The following is a 19,850-nucleotide window of genomic DNA, read 5'->3' as shown; positions in this document are numbered from 1 at the left end:
GAGTTTCATTAAGTGCTCTGTTTGCCTCAACCACATGCACACAAGTTGTGCCAAAAGGAACTTGAAAGCCAAGAGCAGTCCAGTTCACATTTTCACAAGGCAAATTGTTCCGTGACGCACAGTATAAAACAAATACCAGGAAATTCTAACCTGCTCACTTCAGTGTTGATCCTTACCAAGGTTATGACGTATATCATCTAAGACAATGCACCAAGGAAAGGATTTTATGTAGCCTGGTTACATATTCCAGTTAAACATTCAAACAGTATCCTCCTCCACACTATTCTGCATGGTTAATACAGATGAGTTTTGTCCTGGAAAGTGCTACCAAACATCCACATCAAATTACAAAACTTATTACATGTGAAAATTACTGTATGTTAGCCCTCACAACATGGGAATTCCAAATATAAATTTCAGAAAGGCTGAAAGCAGCCCAATCTCATGTTCACCTGTTGCAGAAACAGAACTGTGTGGGTCTTTCCCTTCTAACCTTAAAGAATGACTGGTTTTCAATGCTGAAAGGAAGATTTCCAACAAGCAGCTCCAGTACAAGAAACCCATGCTGTATGATGGAGGCTGCATATGCATATGCATCTTTCTGTCTCAAAGCCTACTTCCAAGGCAGGGAGTGAGGCAGAGCCCCACACTCAAGAGTCCGTATTTTATAGAAGCTGCTTAGTAGTTTAAAAATCTCTTAAGTGGTGTACAACCTAAAACAATACACATAATTAAAACAAAAATATAGCATAAAACCAGTAAATCATTAGTGCAAAAGCATATAAAAACAGAGTTCAATCTTTTAAGCCGGGGAACAATCACAGACAAAAAAACACAGTCCATCACCCTACAAAGTCTCAATGCTACCAGGTCCTGAAGTTGTACAGAGACATATAGCCTGCACTGTAGTAGGAAAACTTTCTAATTTAAAGAGTATTGAATGCAAAGCATCTATTAGTCAATTTAGCACTGGGGATTCAATTATGTAAACTAGATGCAAGAGGGAAGGAATTAGTATAACTGCTGCTGTTCACAGAAGACACTGAAGCCTGCATATAAACATGCTTGCTGTGGTTCTCTTCTGTAGTCTCCATGGGGATGAAATTTCTCATGGGTAGCAACCAAGCCTAGACTATGCACCTACTCTTCAGTTTCCTCAGCTGTGCCTTTCCAACATATGACAGCAAAAAATTCACCTGTGGAATGCTGAGCAAGATGTTCAGCAAAAATGAATGCAAATCCACCTGCAACTGTGTCAACAACTATCAGAAAAACTTAAATTTCGTTAGTTGTAATACTTTTTTAATTTTTACATGAGACTTTATCAGGTATCATGGTCCAACTACTATAGAACCTTACAAGCTAGGTAAGGAAAATAACACAAAGGTAGAAACATTTTAAGAAATTGAGTGTGGGCTATCTAGAGGCACAAATTTAACATGAAAAAATGTATTGTTCAAACCAGGCTTTTAGAGGAATTCACAAAGGTTACTATATTTTAGTAAACTGTCTACTAACACATAAAAAACCCCACTTTTTTGTGTGGGGAGTGAGGAATCTCAAACTTTAGAAAATGGAATTTGAAAAAAGCAAATGTTCCAGAATTACAGGTTGTTGGTTGTTTTTTTTTTTAAAGAAGAAGAAGAAGAAGAGGAGTTTGGATTTGATATCCCGCCTTTCACTCCCTTTAAGGAGTCTCAAAGCGGCTAACATTCTCCTTTCCCTTCCTCCCCCACAACAAACACTCTGTGAGGTGAGTGGGGCTGACTGAGAGACTTCACAGAAGTGTGACTGGCCCAAGGTCACCCAACAGCTGCATGTGGAGGAGCGGAGACGCGAACCCGGTTCCCCAGATTAGAGTCTACCACTCTTAACCACTACACCACACTGGTGTAGTATACATAGACGGATGTTCACAGGAGTATACAAAAAGGTCAGTGGCACAAACACAGTAACTTCATTACTGGCTCCCTTTCACAGATCCTATCTGATCAAAACCTTTTCTGGCTCAAATTGTCACCAATTTACTCTTCACAGTTTTGTCTAATGAACATTCAGTTCTCAACTCTTCCCTTCCGCTTTCAAACTAAGCTTGTGTTTGCTAGAACTGAGGCCAGAATGTGTTTTCACTGGCAGAGCTCAGTCCACAAACTTGTGAAGTAAAGGTGTTTCTAAGAAGTAATCAATTGTCTTTTTATTCCTTGGCTTGACAGATGGTCATTCATGGTTTATGAGGCTGAGTGTGTGGCATTTATTTGAAGGCTTCTTATTACATTGTAACTAGGTAACTCTGATTTAGTATCTGATAACAAACTAGAAAAATAAGCCAGGATTCCTGATTTGTTAACATATATTAAGCCAGAGCGGCACATTTCAAACACAACAGGGTACTCTGGCTCAATACAAGCTAGCATCTTTGCACCAAAGCCAGCGTGAGGAGTGCTCAGCCCTGACCTTTGTTCCATCAACCATGGTTTATGAAGCCTTAAATAACAGCCCAAACCAGGCCATTGAGTAACTATGAGCTAGCCCTCAAATAGATTTCACATGGCAGAAGCAAAAATAACAGCCAGCTAGAGTTATTTCACACCTTACCGTCTGACGGCCTTAAGGAAAGGAAAATGTACACAGAAAGAGGTAGAATCTCCTTCCAAAAACAAAGACTATAGTCACACAATACAGACAAATCTACTGACTGAGGTTCTGCCTTCATTTACTGGATCTTGATCAATGTTAAGATGATAAAAACAGGAGAGCTTTGCAAAACAAAGGTGGCTTCTGGTCCAGATGTACTAGGTCTAAGAACTGACCAAAATCCAATCAATACAGAATGAAGCATGTCCAAAAGTTTGTTTGCAAATCTGGGGCTCTGAGTTAACAACCGGTCTCCAGGGGAGGGGGCAGTTTCTAGTCGCCAGTGGTGACTAGGCAACATGTTACCAAGTAGAAGAATTCTACATTATGTACTCAAAAGCAGGAGGGCAAATCACAGAAAAGATTCTCCCAGTTGTCATGTGTGCCTTTATTCACTGTCCACAGAATTTTAATAAAATACAATTTAAAAAATTAACTCAGATAACAGTGAGCCACTGGCATGCCCTTAGTCACTCCTTTGCAGGTTCTTAATTGCCTCCATTAAGTGATGCTCCAAAACAAGACAACATTTTAGTTAAGTTGTCGGGGGGGGGGGCAAGGTCAGAGGTGTGCTCAATCACCTAACTGAGGTCTAGCCTTCCCCGCACCACCACCACCTTAAACGTGCGAGTGGAGCTCTGGAATATTAACTGGATTCAACTGTGAAATCTTCTCCTACAGAATGCTACACTTGAATCTTAGCATTATCACTACATCAAAACCATCACTTGCCCTGCAGCTACAGAATATGAAAACAAAAAACAGTCTGGTGTGCTCATTAAGCAGAAGAACAAAAGCTGTTGGGAGCTTGGCCCCTCTTCTCTTCCAGCTAGAATAAACAGGTACCAAAGAACTTTGGATGTTTTGTGTAATACTTAGTGGAAGAGATCCATTTTTATTTCCTTTTTAACAATGAAAAAAACAGTAGTTTTGTGTGAAGTCATACAAAACTGAATGGAGAGGATACTGGTAAGTCACTTACATCAAGGGAAAGTTACCAGATCTTCTTCCTTATTTCTGTACTCCAGGCAAAGCTCTCCCAAATAAATGGGAATTTACTCCCAAGGTCTAGCTATTAAGCAAGCAATTGCACAACTGAAAATCTGTATGTGGGCATCAACTCCCTGGCAATGAAGGTTTTAAGAGTAACATAGTTCCTGCTGACAAAGTGTTCCTTGACTACCATCCTGGATTATCAAGCCAACTTTAAAGCAAGAGGTCTTACAAAGGTATTCATCCAGAAAAAAATAATATTTGCTGCTGCTTAAGAGCATCTCAAGTTAATTCCCTTTCCTGCCAAAACCACAGAACATCTTAAAGTAACATAAAATAATCCACATATGCTTGTCAAGTCAAATTGTTAATTCTACCCACTTATTAAAAATCAAAACCTCTTGATACTCAAGTGTAAGGTAACAACTACTTAACATCCAGCTATTATATACATGCCCAAACCTTACTTCAGGAATGTATCAGAAAAGTCTCAAAATTAACTCAACATCTTAATTTGTCCATCAATTAAAACTGACCACGATAAATTAACTAATGTTTTAACTTATTGTCCTACTGATGAAACTGAGGGGAACTAGCAACCCTACCACAGACTCCCAAGGATAAAGAGAGATTTATTTTGCTTTATTATCCCAAAGACCCCAAGGCAAGTTACAAATCTGGGTTCAGCCCTACTACTGAATTCTAGGACTAAGCGAGAGAATAAAAAGTTTGTTTGATGGTGGGTGAGAATATATTTAGAAAGAGGCTATAAAAGGATGATTGAACAGAACCAGAAGTGAATTTTGTGGGAAAGGACCAGGTTGCACATTATATGGCGTGGGGTGATTAATTTTTAAGGAGAAAATGGTGCTAGATCTCTGACCTATGCAACAGTCATGCCATATGCTCTCCAAGTGTGGGAAGAGAGCAAATAACCTGTAGTTCAGAGTCGGGAAAAGGTGTTATCAACATGCACATAGGCACCTTCTGCGGAGTCCAGTATTCAGTCTAGGAACACAAAGCAGATTCCAGGTTTCATCCCTATTGTGCCCTAGAACAAATGAAGCCTAAAACAGGGCTTTACTCTTTGTAGACTGGTTTGTACACAATAAATTTATGTGCACATGAGAGCCTTTTGCTGCCTGAGAAGTAGCAATTAAAGAACAGCATGTAGTGAAGCTATACATAAATGGCAAATGATAATATAGGCCCAAAAGAAGATATCACACAGAACAACTAGAAGTTTTGTAAACTGTGATTTAGGGAACCCAGAGAAGCTTGGGAAGGGACCTGAATAATTTTTACACACTGACTGAAACTTTATATAAACGTGGCCTGGCAGGCCATTAGTCTCATCTCATGAATCACTGATAGCAGAGTCTGAGATAAAGCAACCTGCCAACAGCCTGGCACTGGGCTTACAGCTGTCCAGGAGAGATTAACCAGGATCACTACAATGACATCTAGCTGACCCATAAACTTTTAAAAGTAACAAATTCATCTGTACTAGATGCCTACATTTCTGATTTACCCAACTTTTAGTTCAGTTTCCTACTGCAAACAGAACTAGTCCAAAAATACTCCCTGCCTTTGAAGACCCCCTTGCAGCTTGCATTTCAGCTTGTTGCCTTCAGGACTGAGGCCATAAGACGGACTGCACCAGCTGTACCTTTCCAGGACTGCAAGAGACATACTTTAGAAAAGGTTATTTGGATCACCTTTCAACATAGCATAGCACAACAACATAGTACAAAGCAAAACCTGCTAATTTGTCAGACATTCATCAGAGATTACCCTCCAGTATCGGCAAGCAACCTCTTGTAAGATTAGCTTATCTGAACTCATTTTACTTCTAGCTGAATTCCACACTTGATTATTTTTCATATGCTTAGAATGAACTGCCATGAAGAGTAGTGTAAAAATTGCTTTCTCAAAGCAGCAAAAATTATTCAAGGGACAAATCTCCAAAAGTTCCTTGTTTCTTAAAACTAAACTTGTAATAGCACAGAAATAAGAGAACAGGTTTTGGAATGTTGTTAGATATAATTTTACCATGATCAAATACTGTCACATCTCAGCAAGCCAATAATAAATACACGCCAGAGTCTGCCAAGATTCTGAACAGCAGCCAGCTTTTCAACAGTTCCATGGTGCTGGTTAACATGGACAGAAGTGCCTGCTCTTTGTCCATTCATGCAACCATGCACTTCCTCCTCCGAAGTTCTTTTATATGCCTTATACTGTATAATGCAGTTTGCTCACATTTGGGAACAAATTTATCTTTTCTCTGTTCTTCTCTCCAGAGGTCCAACAACTTCCTGCACCTTGTGTGGACATGGGTTGCAAAGCTGCAGGCCTATGCCCTTGAGAAACTCAACTAGCACTGCCTATTAATTTCAATGTAATTTTGTGGTTTGATGTAATCCTGAACAACTTCCATTTCTACTTTTCTAACAGTGCACTCTCTAGAAATCTGCTACCCAAATACTACCCGAATCTTAACAAAGAAGCCCTTTTGCAATAACTTAACAAAAGCTACTGTTAGTTGCTTGGTCATCTTTAACATTATTGTTCAGTGCTTTTCCTCTAGAAAAAAGGGTGCTGGTACTCACCATGAAGTTGTTACAGTAAGTGCCACACTTAAAGAGGGCTTTTATTCTAAGGGAAAAGGTGCCAGCAGTGAGTACCATTGGGTACCCCCAGAAAAGTACCATTCTTGTTCATTCCCTTTCACAACCTCGGAACCAAAGCAGCCTAAAACATACATATATGCTCATTTTGGTGCCAGTGATTAAAATGGTTCTACACAAAATATATTTATATTTTTTTCATAGAACTGCAAGCTTTAATCTGGTCAATCCAAGATGCAAAAACCTAATCCTGGTGCTGCACAGAGGGTTTAAGGATTAACAGCCTGAAAGCAATTACAAAAAAATATATAATTGAAGTGCTGAAAATGGAAAGCAATGTTGTCACAAATGACCAGATACAAATAAATGTTTTCCAGCTGTGGTTAGATCTGCCTGAAGTTTCCAGGCAGTGCTATCAAATTTCTAGAGGTTTTGATAACCAAGTGCCCTGAATTTTTCAAGTTTCCAGGCAGAGAGAGAGAGAGAGAGAGAGAGAGAGAGAGAGAGAGAGAGAGATGCCTGTATACAAAACACATACACATTAAGCACAGCCTTGTCTTTAACCATTCGCTTGGCCAACATTGGTGCTTTCCTTCAACAGATTTGACTGGCAAAGCTGAGCAGTCTTTCTGCTTTACCACCATGATTGGTTCCCATACTGACTACAGAAGAAGTGAAGCTGACCAGGCTAGCAAAGAGCAACACTCTTCCATGCTTCACCTGCCTAGAAGGAATGTCAGTTACTTTTTCATTCCCAACTGCTACCAAGTTCATCAATGGAACTAAGTAGATATCCACAGTAGATGGAGAAGAGGAGGATGTGCACAAGAACATTTTCTACTGCAAACTCACCATCTCACCTTAAATTTCCTATCCCTCACTCACAGTGCCCACTTCCTTCCCATTACAGTCAAACCTTGGCTCCCGAACGCCCACGTTTTGGAACGTTTCGGCTCCCGAATGCCAAGAATAACCCTGGAAGTAAATGCTCTGGCTTTTGGATGTCGGGCATCCAATGCGGCTTCCACTTGAGTACAGGAAGCTCCTGTAACCAATCAGAAGCCGCACCTCGGTTGATGAACATTTAGGAAGCTGAACGGGTTTCCAGAACGTATTACATTCAACAACCGAGGTTTGACTGTATCACAAACTCCTCATTCACCTTTACAAGCCGTATTCTGTGCAAACTCCACAATATTTCCAACAGTCTCAGGTTACTGTCCACTTCAGTCTACCCCTTAAATACTTTTAACGTGAGTAATCTAGAGTGACAAAGAAACATTATTTATACCGCATAGACATGCTCTTTCTACATCAGAGTTCACCCCTTTTGGAATCATGGGTACATTTACAAACCTTAGAAACTATAATGGGCACTATGCACACACCGCAGCTTAATCAACTGGCTACAGTAAAATGCTTCTTTCACATTTCAATGGTCCTTTCAGGCACCAGAAAAAGCATCAGTGTCACCTACGTGTGTCCACAGGTGTCATGCTGACAAGCACTATTTTTCTCAGATTCCCTAAAAAGGCCAATTCTGAAGTGGCCTGAGATTCAAATTCTGTTAGTATTTATGAAGTGCCACGCTCTCTCTCTGATTCAATGTACTATGTAAATAGCATGCCTTTTGGAGCACTCCAGTATTTATACCAAAGTGACGACATACAAAATAATTTAGTTACACTTTTTAGGTTAATTGACAAAACTCTCTTACAGACAGGGGCAAAGAGTTGGGAAAATTGGGAAGCACTTGCTGCATTTTTATTTCATAAAGTGATTCTGAAATGTGCAGTATTTTCCAGAATTTAAAAATAAGAGACCACAAATAATTCTCAAAAGTAAATTAAATTTAAAATGATTAGAAGATAGCTGATGGATTCCCAATTTTAAGCTTCCAATTATGTGAATGTGTTTCCAGTTACATTTCCAATTGGAGGGTAGAACATGTAGGTGGATGGAAAGTGTTGTTTTTATAAATAGCCAATCTTTCTATAGTCAACATTCAAAGCCAGATGTCAGCTTCTAGCAACTTGATGACCCACCCACAAGCTTCTATGACCTATGTCAACAGCAGTTTTGTTTACCCAAATGACTAATTATTTGATGTCCTCCAGGTCACACAGAAAATTAAGTTAGTGCAATTTATTTTCAGAAAGCAAGTTTACTATAAGGAACTTATAGCAGGGAGATCAAACCCAAAATATTATTTTAGGGGATAATATTTTTATAGAATGGTGTTATTTAACATAGTATGATGTTAGACCAGACTGCATCCACTAATTAGACTAAGTCCATTTATCCTCTGCATTCTGATTATCAGAAATGGCCAGCCAGATACCATGGCACAATCAATATCCACTCTATTAGCCTACAACATCTGGTAGTTAGAGATACTTTAAAGAAAACACACACAGACAGACACACAATTTGCACTTCTGGCTATCACTATTGGTAGTCCCATAAAATTATCTACATGTGGACACACTATACACTTCTACAGAGCAATTATGTGGATTTAGAAAGAATAAAAGTTTTTTTCTTAAGAATGCAACCCTGTCACTTGTTAAAAAAATAAATTTTCTCTTCACTTTAGAAACATAGGAAGCTGTTTTATAGCAAGAAAAACAACTCTTTCATCTAGCTCTATACTGCATTCTGGTTGGCAATAGCTCTCCAGAGTTTCAGGCAAGGTCTTTTCCAGCCCCACCTGGAGATGCCAGAGACTGAACCTGTTACATCTACAGGCCAAACATGTGTTCTAAAACTGAATTATAGTCTGTCCCCTGTCTGTTTAGATTTGTGCTGCTGCCTGATCCCATGTTACTTTAGTTCTGTTGTTAAATCCCACAATTTCAGAGGAGCTTCTTACTCCCAAGAAAGCAGAGAGGATTGCAGTCATCTCCTCGCAATATAAAAATATAAGGAAATGAACAGTAGTGTTGTATGATAACTGAGTATGTTTTCTCCACCATTCTCTTTTTACAAAGAAAAGCAGCTTCTTATAAGTGAGTCAAAAATCCATTTTTAATAAATATTTTTGCAATTTAAATTCAGATTTAATTTTAGACCAGTGTATAAGTAAAATAAAACATTGCAGCTAAAACTAAATTTGGTAAAATCAGATTTGTTTCACCTAAATTGGTCGATCATTTTTGTCCACCCTGTTATAAAGCATTTATCAGTAAAGTGTCTCTGTCAGAGACACCACTTTTTTTTTAGTAAAACTATACCACAATATCAGAAAAGAGGCAAAAAGAATCAGTACATTATATTTTATTGCTATGGCTAGTGGCTGATGCAAATAAAGATTCTTCTGATTCTGATGCTAAAAGAAGCAGGAGCCTGAAGAGGTTATTTTTAATTTTAAAAAATTACAAGCAACACTACAATCACATCAGCTCTATTCCTTAATAAGGCCCCTCAACAGTTAACTAGTGCAGTGTTCTATGGAAGGACAAAGTTCAAAATGTGGACAGTAAACTGAAAATTATTCACAAAGTGTTAGTGAAAACTGTTTCAATTTAGTCGTATCTAGACGTTCTATAGCTAAACCACGGCATGCTCAAAAGATTCCTCCTCACTACCACAAATAAAATCATCTATTAGTTTGAGACCTCAACTCCCACCTCTTGTAGACTTTCCAACCCCACAGAAGTCTAAGTGAAGATAACATTTCTGCACTTTGAGTCACATAGGGAGGTGCCTTTTTTTCCTTACTACTGCAGTTCTGAGTCACAACCTTCCCTGTTCATTCAACAAGCCGAGAGAATGTTCATACTACAACTTGCGAAAAGTGCTAGTCTGTTCATAGGTACCCAAAATCACACACACAGTTATTTCACATGGGGAAAGTGGTTTGTAACAAACCATAGCCAACGAAACCCCAGGGGATGCCAGCAGATTTCAAATGTCAAAGGCTGTCCTGTGCTTTTATCTCATACACCCCCCCAAGAAACTTATTTCCAGCACAAAGACTCCCCTTTTAATGATTTAACTAGACTATGCTTCCTTACACCATCTTGGTCTTTTATCACCTAACATCTTTGAAGCTCCAGCCTTGATGCTCACTTGCATAATCTCTCCTCCTTTCTAGAGACTTGTAGGTCCCCCTGGGAGACATTCTTCAGTACACACCCACTTCCTCCATTCTTCCACAGGTCTGATCCTAAGGCTCAGTTTTATGCTGTTACTCTCTTACTGCTCCTAGCTAACCTGAAATTTTCCTTGTAGCATTTCCCCATCATAACATTTACTGATTCCTTGTGGTCTAGCAGCCCCTCCCTTTTCCCCCTCCAAATTACGAATCCTTCCTTAAGCCTCCACTTTTTTGTCTAAGTATCCCCCACAACACCATGACCCTCCTCTACCAAGTTTGTACGTATGTTTTTCTGGGCAACTCAAACAAAAAATTATCCCATAAGAACAAGAGACAAAAAGCAAATCATTCTAAAGATAGAATACCTATTATTTACAAATGTTTATCATCTATTGGGGTATAATATTTATCACGGGGTGATCTCCCGTTGCTCGGTCCCTGCTCCTGCCAACCTAGCAATTTGAAAGCACATCAAAGTGCAAGTAGATAAATAGGTACCTCTCCGGCGGAAGGGTAAACGGCGTTTCTGTGCGCTGCTCTGGTTCGCCAGAAGCGGCTTAGTCATGCTGGCCACATGACCCGGAAGCTGTACGCTGGCTCCCTCAGCCAATAAAGCAAGATGACCGCCGCAACCCCAGAGTCGTTCGCAACTGGACGTAATGGTCAGGGTCCCTTTACCTTTACCTTCCAGTTCCTTGGAGGACTTGTATTACTTCTAAATCCAAAGTTTTTCTCCTTCAGGTCTCCTCCCTTCACATGTTGCTAAAGCTCAACACTGTTCCAGTACATTTCCTTTCCATGATGACCACTCTTTTAAAAGTAATCTTTTAAAACAAAGTACTGCCCCTAGGCCAGGTCAAGCCAGCTTCACCCTCCTCCACAGATCAACAACTTTGTCCATCCTCCTTCACAACGGAGCAATGAAGCTCACTGGGTGTTCTTGGGCCAGTCACTTCGGCCTAACCTACTTCACAGGCTTGTTGTGAGGATGAATTAAGGAAGAGAACCATGCATGCCACTCTGAGCTTCATGGAGAAAAGGTGGGATATAAATGTAAAAATAAATATATAAGAGTAACCAAGAGGTCTGAAAAGACTATTCTTCCCTCCACCAAATCAGGCCTTCTCTTCCCTTTGGCCTACCCCATTTCTGCAAACCTTCCTGTGGTATTCCCATTTTTTCCTCCATGCATCCCCTTAGCAATCCTCCCTTTAACCATACAATCAATCTTCCATCCCATGTTATAAGCAACCACTCAAAAAAAGAAGGAAAAAAAGGCTTACAAACGTCAAGAAGAAATATATGGCTACGTTGGACATCTCTCTCCCCACACTCGAACAGGCCAGGCCCCTCCTCTAGTTCAGCTTCTCAGACCCAGTCCCAGACATCCCCCCTCTGCCAGCACCCCAGCCTGCCGGCTCCCAGTAGTCTGCCTTAGGCTTAGCCACTCTCTCCTTCAGACGCCGCTTCCTCCTACTCCAAATTTCAAGCGTGGCCCCATTCACTGCAAGTCGCACAACCACCAGAGGAAGTAGCGTATGAAAATGGCCCTTTCCCAATCCCCATGCCCTTTTAAATTCCGCATCCTCCCCATCTCCTTTCCCTACCAGCCTGCCTCCCATTCTTCCCCTTAAACCCACTCACCACCACGGAAACCTCCTAACTCGAAAGTCCCAAGGGTGGCTCTCCCTCTCTCACCCACTCTTCACTCAGGAAAATTCACAGCGCCATCAAAAGAAAACTGAAGGGCCTGAAAAGGGCCCTGTGCAGATCCACTGTTGACCCTCAACGCTCACCCCCATAATGTCTTGACCTCCCTCCCACCCTTTCTCCCCCACCCCACCGAGCAGCTCCCCAATTCGCCACCCCGCCCCCTCCCACTTCCTTCCCCAGGCAGCCCACAAATACCGGGACACCCCCCCCCGAAGTAAAGGGTCTCAAAGCGGCGTTCGCTCCCCGCCCTACGCCCCCCGCCTGTGCGGCCCTCCCCCCCGTGCTTCAGCCTCCCCCCATTCTCCCGCCACCGCGCCTACATCCACCCCTCCCGCAAAGGCCCCGGCCACCGCCGCCTCCTCGCCGTCGTCCTCTCACCCACCGAGAGCATTGAACGTCCAGGCGCGGAGCAGACCGGGCGCCTCCCACACGGCCCGGGCAGGGAGGGCCCCTCTACCTGCGTCAACGCGCGGAAGCGGGCCAGAGCCGCGGAGGGGGAAGAGGAAGAAGGGAGCGCCGCCGCGTCGTCGTCGTCGCCACCGCCGCGTAATCGAAGCCTCCCAAACCGGACCTGACCGGCAGCCGACGCGACGCGCGATTCCCCCTCAGCCAGCCACACAAGACAGACAGGCGGCCACCCGCCAACCACAAGGCCCGCCGGGAGAAAGGCCCCGCCCGCCGCCCTCGCGCAAGCGCACGAGGCACCTCCCGTCCCCGTCGCGCGCCTTGCCACAATGGTACCGTCCGGCTCACCTCACGCCACCCTCCCCCCTGCACCGCGGCGGGTGATGGTACAGGCTTAGGCGGCGGCGGCGCCGTTCTTCTCCGGCTCCTCTCCCTCCATTTGCGATGGTCTGACGCACAAATGGAGTTGCCCCTCTCTTTGAGAATGGTCCACGCCGCCCCTTTTCAGGAGAATGGAAGCGGCGCGCTCAGTTCCCGCCCCGGCTTGACCCAGAGTGGTACGGCCTGCTCGGAAAAGAAAGCGCGCAAGCACTACTCACATCTGCAAGTGTGGCAGTTGGTGTGCTAGACAGTTGCCTTCGCTCGATAATGGACTGGACAAGAGCCAACATACTGAAGCTCAATCCAGATAAGGCTGAGGCCCTGTTAGTGGGTGGATCCCTAGACCGGATGGCTGAGTGGCTGCCTGCTTTTGATGGCAACTATGTTGCAATTGAAGAAGCTACATAGCTTGGGGGTACTTTTGGATCCATCACTGTCCAATAGTATTTTATTTAATGTTGCTTTAAATATAATAAAGCCTAAAGACAGGAAAGCCATTTACAACCAGAAAAGATAAAAACAAAAATACAAAATACATAAAATAAAATGCTAAGATATCACAATTAATTTAATAAAGAGAAATGCCAGTGTTTAAAGCTGCACGCCAACTGCAAGCAAAAGTGGTCTGCTATTCAGTTTAAACTAGGTGCATATGTACCTAGATTGAGCCTGGGAAACTGCTTTATAGGAAGTCAAACCATTGATCCATCTAGTGGTTTTGCCTATATCACAGGCAGCAGCACTTCAGTTTCAGGCAGGACATCTCCACTCCTACCTGGAAATGCTGGGGCTTCAGCCTAGGACCTTTTGCATCCAAAGCAGATGCTCTGCCACTAAGCTCTGATCCTTCTCTGCTTGCCTTTCCAGTAGTGTACTGTTCAAAGAATTCCCCAATGAGAATGAGCGGGTGGTTCTCCCTGCATGCATATAATCTCATTTAAATTTGATGGATTACAACTACAGAAGATTAATTTAATAACTGAGTTTTAAAGTGAAAGTCATTCAAGTAGTTTGGCAGAAATATACTACAGAGTAAAAAAAGGCAGCTTGCCAAAAAGATGATGACTAGAATACTCTTCCTTAATGCATTGATGCATACAGATTTTAATCCACCGTGGTTATCAAACTGTTTAAAAACCAAACCAAATTGCTTCCAACCTAGTTGCAGAAAGCCAATGTGTTAGTGCTTCTATACTATAGATTAGTGTTTCCCAAGTGGGCGATACCGCCCCCTCAGGGGCACTGGAATGATCCAGGGGGGCAGTAGTAGCATCGGGTGCAATTGGGAGGGCCTTGAATAAAAATAAGGGACTGGTGGAAGCATGAGGAAAGATGAGAATAAAGCTTTGAAAAACCATTAGTACATGTCTCATCTGTTGTGTAATCATGCTTACTGCCAGGTCAGGTGCCATTGTGCGATGGCAACACCACCTCCCCTGAATCCAGTGGTCCTGCTGAAGACGAGGGGTTTTCGTGGGCTTGAGTGAGCTGTTTTCAGCTTCACCCAGGCCTGGGAAGTGGATTGCAGCTTGCCTGCCTATTTGGCCAATGGCAGGCAGGTTGCAGCACTGGCCCCACCCCTGGGGCAGATTGTACTGAGCTTACCCAAGCTAGTACACTCCATATGTTTTGAACTACAATTCCCAGGACTGGGCCTGATGGGAATTGCACACCAAAACATCTTGAGGTTGGTGAAGGTGTCTCTAACTATACAACCTTGTGCAAGTTTACTCAGAAGTAAGTCCCACTGCCAGGGCTGGTATCAGCATGTGGCACTCTTGGGCAGCTGTTGAGGCCCCAGCACCACAGTAGAGCCCACTCCTGCTCCCTCCAGTCTGGGGAGCTGATATTTTAATTTCCTATAATGACTCCAATGTAACCTTGGTCCAGGGCTTTGTAGGACATTAAAATGACAGACCTCAGACTGCCCTGGAGGCCTGCCATTGACATTTCTCATTGTGGAAAATTAAAATGGTGGCTTGCCATCTGACCTTTGTTTGAAACTGCTGCCACTTCCTAACACTGGCAGGGAGCAGAGACATTTTGTTGAGACACCCCTCTTCCCTGTATTCACTGTGGCTTTCTCTCAGATAAGTGCACAGTATTGCTGCTAATATCAGTGACCATTGCACTTGGAATGTAAGATGAGGCCAGAGTAGTTAACAAAAGGCTTTGTTGAAGGAAGAGGACAGGGAGCAATATTTATCTTTCTATTGCTTTCTATCCCATACTTCCTCATGTATACACACACACACACACACACACTATAGAGCTGGCCTCACAACAATCCTGCAAGGTCTGCTTAATTTTGTTTTTTAGACTTGAGGGGGAAACTGCTTTTCCATTTCAAATGCAACATTTCAGTTTTTGCCACTAGAGAGCAGCAGGAATCAACATTCCACTTGCAGAGAAAGCCTGCTCTCCCATGCTGGGAAGGAATGATTGAGTAGTAATATACTGTACATTGTTAGATGGTCATCATGTTTTGTCTTTGGGAATATTAGCACAGGGCTCTGTGAACACCTGTTACCTTTGAACTTATTGAACTAGGTGGGGCTTTTTATAATCCTACCGCCATGACCATCCAATTGCTGTGTTAATGGAGGAGCCATTTAAACAGCGAAGGGAAATCTGGTCCTCTTTATGTTGTAGGCTTATAACTGATTTATTATTGTTTCATTGCATTTATATCCCACCTTTTTCTCCAAGGAGCTGAAGGTGGTGTTCACAGTTCTACCCCTCCTTATTTAATCCTCTCAACAACCTTGTGGGGTAGGTTAGGCTGAGAGGCAGTGACTAGCCCAAGGTCACCCAGTGTGCCTCATGGCCGAGTAGGGATTTGAACCCTGGTCTCCCAGGTCCTAGTCCAACACACTAACCACTACACCACACTGGCTCTGTTTCATCAGCCCCGGCCAGCATGGCCAGGGGTGATGGGAGATACAGTCTATCAAAACATCTAGAGGGCCATCTGTTCCCCCACCATTGTATTAACACAAGAGATATGCTTGCAGGGGAGTAGTGTTCTAATCTAATGGGGGGCAACATCTATGAGGGGTGTTAAAAAAGAACTAAGAATCTCTGGGGTCACACCATCTCCAGCTACTTAGCACAGGCCCTACAGACCAATGTCTTCTGGAAAAGTAGGCTCTTGCCTATGAAACAACAAGCGGCCATGTCTTTTAAAGGCACCACAGGATGAGTTGGAGTTGTTGCTGCAACAAACATGGCTACCCACCTGCAATTTATCTAGAAAATGCTCTAGCCAACCACTTCTATACTGAGGCATATTTTTCTGCATTCTATGTCCCCATCCCATGGAGAGTTTACCATGGGGAGGTAAATGGTAACATCTGAGATGTCTGTGCATCTATGATAATTCCCTCCTCACCAGAGGTATTCTGTGTCTGAATGTGCTTTCTTGGGTTAGGCTGCAGGCATCTGACCTGGTCCTAGTTATGCTACTGTTATGCTGGTTATGCAAGAGGACCTGGGGCAGTGGAATGTGCTTCTTTTCTCCGTTAATATCTACTTCCACAAAGTTATCACCTTTCCAGACACTGTTCTGGCAGGGCCAGTGTGCCTTTAACAGCAGGCAGAAATAATGTAAGGAAAAAAGGTTTTTCTGTCCTGGAGAAAGAAACCAGCACCTGTGGAAAGCCTGTCATTTACCCAACTGTTTAAAGTACAGGGTCCTGGCTGTAGCTCCCGCAGCACACGCAAAATAAATTTGTGGTAACAGGAGTGGGGGAATGCCACTCCAAGAAGCACAAAATGGCTCAACAATGCCAGCTGCATCATCAGCATCCATGGCAACACCACTGATGCCATCATCAGTCACAGATTGCATGGCAATGGCGCTGCTGTGAAAAACTGCTACAGAACAAGCCAGTCTACAGATGGTGATACACCCACACAATATCTCCCAGCACAGCCATGCCTGCCTCAAAGAAGAGAAAGAATGCTAGGCCCCAACCTCTGCTAAGAAGTAAGATTTCACCCTCCATTAAATGTTGCTTGGCAGCAGCTACTGCATCAGGCTGTAAGAGAGAGAAAAGCAAGGATGCAGGCACACTCTTTGGCCACTGTGAGAATAGGATGCTAGTCTAAATGGGCCATTGGGTTAATCCAGCTGGCTTATGTTCTCATGCTGAGAGAAAGCAATATTTGGTGTCTCCTCTCCTTGAACTTTTCTATCCCATCTGGTCTTCAGAACAACCTTTACCTATGAATATGAATGCAAGTTTGCTTATTTTTTCCTCTATCTAATCCATTTCCTGCTTGTGTTATGTCTGTGGAAATTGTAAGTCTGAGGGCATGGACTGTATTTTTTGTTATATGTAAACAACTCAATCTGTGGCTGAAGAGTGGGATAAAAGCATTCTCCAAATAAATACTAAATAAAAGTGAGTCTTGCACATGGGGGTTCCAGTCCCATTATCTACACACACACACACACACACACACACACACACACACACACACAATTGTTCATAAGTACCCTTTTGACTGCACAACAGAGAACACACGGGGAGAACAGTTTTAAAGACCACTGGTGTCATGACCTTGGGATCAGATTCCCCTTTTTCAGGGGATAAGATAGAGAACTCTGAGCCAGAGGAGGAAATTGCATGCAGGGCCAGTCCCAGAAGCACATCTGCAACATGAGCCTGTAGTGCCAGTCTCCTCCCCTGCACCAGTGAGGATGCCCCATTGTCATCCTGGAACTCAAAGAACACCATCACAAAAACCCCAGTATACCCAGAACCACCCTTGCTCCATTGGAATAAAAGATCATTGGAGCAGGATGGGTTTCTTTAACTGAAGTGGCAACTTCCCAGCATAGGGCACAAGGCTGAGAACCACGGTGGGAATTTATGCTCCACTACATTGGAAGTGTTGGGGTACCACTCAGCTTGCACTGTAGGCAGACATACCTGCATGGGAAGAATAGAAAGAGAGGAACCTCCCAATCTTTCAGTATCAAAATGCAGTTTTACAAATTATGCTGCGACTGCATTTGGAATACTGTGTACAGTTCTGGTTGAGTTGGGGGGGGGGAGAGAAGCTGTATGAGAGAGTCATGTCTGATTTCTGCTGGAATCCAAAGCTGTAGCTACAGGAGAAGCAAGACCCTCTTGGGGTGTCAATGCTGTGGGTCCCTCTATTGTACGCTCAGGTTGTAAATAAATCATATACAGTGGTATCTCGGGTTACATATGCTTCAGGTTACAGACTCCGCTAACCCAGAAATAGTGCTTCAGGTTAAGAACTTTGCTTCAGGGTGAGAACAGAAATCGTGCTCTGGCGGCGCGGCAGCAGCAGGAGGCCCCATTAGCTAAAGTGGTGCTTCAGGTTAAGAAAAGTTTCAGGTTAAGTACAGACCTCTGGAACGAATTAAGTACTTCGTTCTTAAGGTACCACTGTACCATAAAGATACCACTATCTCCGCAGTTCTTCACTCCAAGGGAACTGAACCTTGGTCAAGCATCCAGAACTCCTGGAATCTCACACCACTTGGAGTTTGGGGCACTTGGAGATTAGGGCAGTGTGCAATAATATTATAGAGTTGGTAAAGGTTCAGGAAAAGGCAATCAACATGATCAAGATGGAGAAACTTAAGAAAGGTGGTAGCATTTGCCATCTTTTGGTTCAGAGAAAAGATAAGTCAGAGGTTACATGACAGAAGTTTATAAAAGCAGGCATGGCATGGAGGAAGCGGACAGAGAAAAGTTTTTCTCCGCTTATCATAACTCTGGAACTTGTGGACTGTTGGAAGACTCAGGGCAAATAAAAGAAAATACTTCTTCACACAGTACATAGTTAAACTATGGCCACCAACTAGGATGGATTCAAAAGATGAAGGAGGCAGCTATCAATGGCTACTAGCCACAATGCCCATGCACTGCCACCGCCAGAAGAAGCAATCCCCCTCAGTATCAGTTGCTGGAAACCATAGGAGGGCAGAGTGCTCCTGTGCTCAAATCCTGCTTGCAGGTTTCCACAGTTATCTGGTGGGCCACTGTGAGAAGAGGATGCGGGGCTGGAAGGACCATTGGATCAATGATGGCCTAATCCAGCTGAATTCTTCTTACGTTCTTATTTGAATGCCCCGGATTTTTGCTTCTTCTTAAACTGTGCGCTCATTAGGGTCTGGCACATGCGAGATTAAACACTGCTATTATGCAACTCGGCATTTAACAACGCACATGGTTATCGTACGGTAACTGTTGGAAATCATTTGCACTTTGTCTTTCTGTAAACTTCTAAGAAAATTATTCACTGAGGCGGCGGTGGGGAGACCCATGCGGGGGCGCGCTCCCGCGCCCTCCATGATTCCTGCGCACGCGGCTGTGCATTGTCCTCCTCGCTTCGCCATGAGGGCGCGCGCGCTCCCGCGCTCGGCCTCTCGCTATCAGCTTTGTCCTCGGCGAAGAAGGAGCTTGTCACGAGAATTAGACTTACGAATGTAGACTCGCCCACAGAGCACAGATTCCGGGTTCACCTAGACAGCCACAAGTGCGGAGGCGTTCCCTTGCTTGAAACGAGGAAAGTTGCCCAGGGAGGACAAGAGAGTTTGGCACGCTTTTTAGCATCCATTGGGCGACAGGAGCAAGTTCCCTTCGCGAACAAAAGCTAGCAAGAAAGGCAGCTGCTCTTTCTTATGGCGCGGGGATTGATCTTATTTCGTGGAAAGGAACATGACTGGAGTTCTTAAACAGCTTAAGGCTGCGCTCTTGCACACACTGCTGCAGCGTCGGTACTCCTGGCTCAAGTTTTGAAGAAGTTTCCCAAATCATATTTTCACACGGAATAAAGCTGAATTAGAAAGAGCATTAACTTCTCTTTTTACTGCTGTTTCCATTTTGTTTCGAGGAGGCCACGCTGCTTTCCGAATCCAGCTAAAAACTACTTCCTATTGTTCTCCATGAGCAGCGCTCACTTTTCTCTTATGGAAAGAAAAAAAAGGAGAGAGAGTAGCAGGAGGGAATTTG

At 43.4% G+C, this 19,850-nt stretch overlaps 1 protein-coding gene across 1 annotated transcript in view; it reads right to left on the bottom strand.

Annotated features, from left to right (window-relative positions):
* The window catches only part of PTP4A2 (protein tyrosine phosphatase 4A2), a 28,505-nt gene extending 15,817 nt beyond the window's left edge, over window positions 1-12,688 (bottom strand). Inside the window, exon 1 of the mRNA XM_081922905.1 lies at window positions 12,452-12,688. The gene's annotated coding sequence lies outside the window, so the exon portion shown is untranslated. The remainder of the gene's footprint in view (window positions 1-12,451) is intronic.
* Window positions 12,689-19,850: the final 7,162 nt, after the last annotated feature.

The sequence above is a fragment of the Podarcis melisellensis genome, assembly GCF_964234715.1.
Source record: "Podarcis melisellensis genome assembly, chromosome: 8".
In the NCBI taxonomy this organism is placed as follows: Eukaryota; Metazoa; Chordata; class Lepidosauria; order Squamata; family Lacertidae; genus Podarcis; species Podarcis melisellensis.
This window is presented reverse-complemented; position numbering and strand designations above follow the sequence as displayed.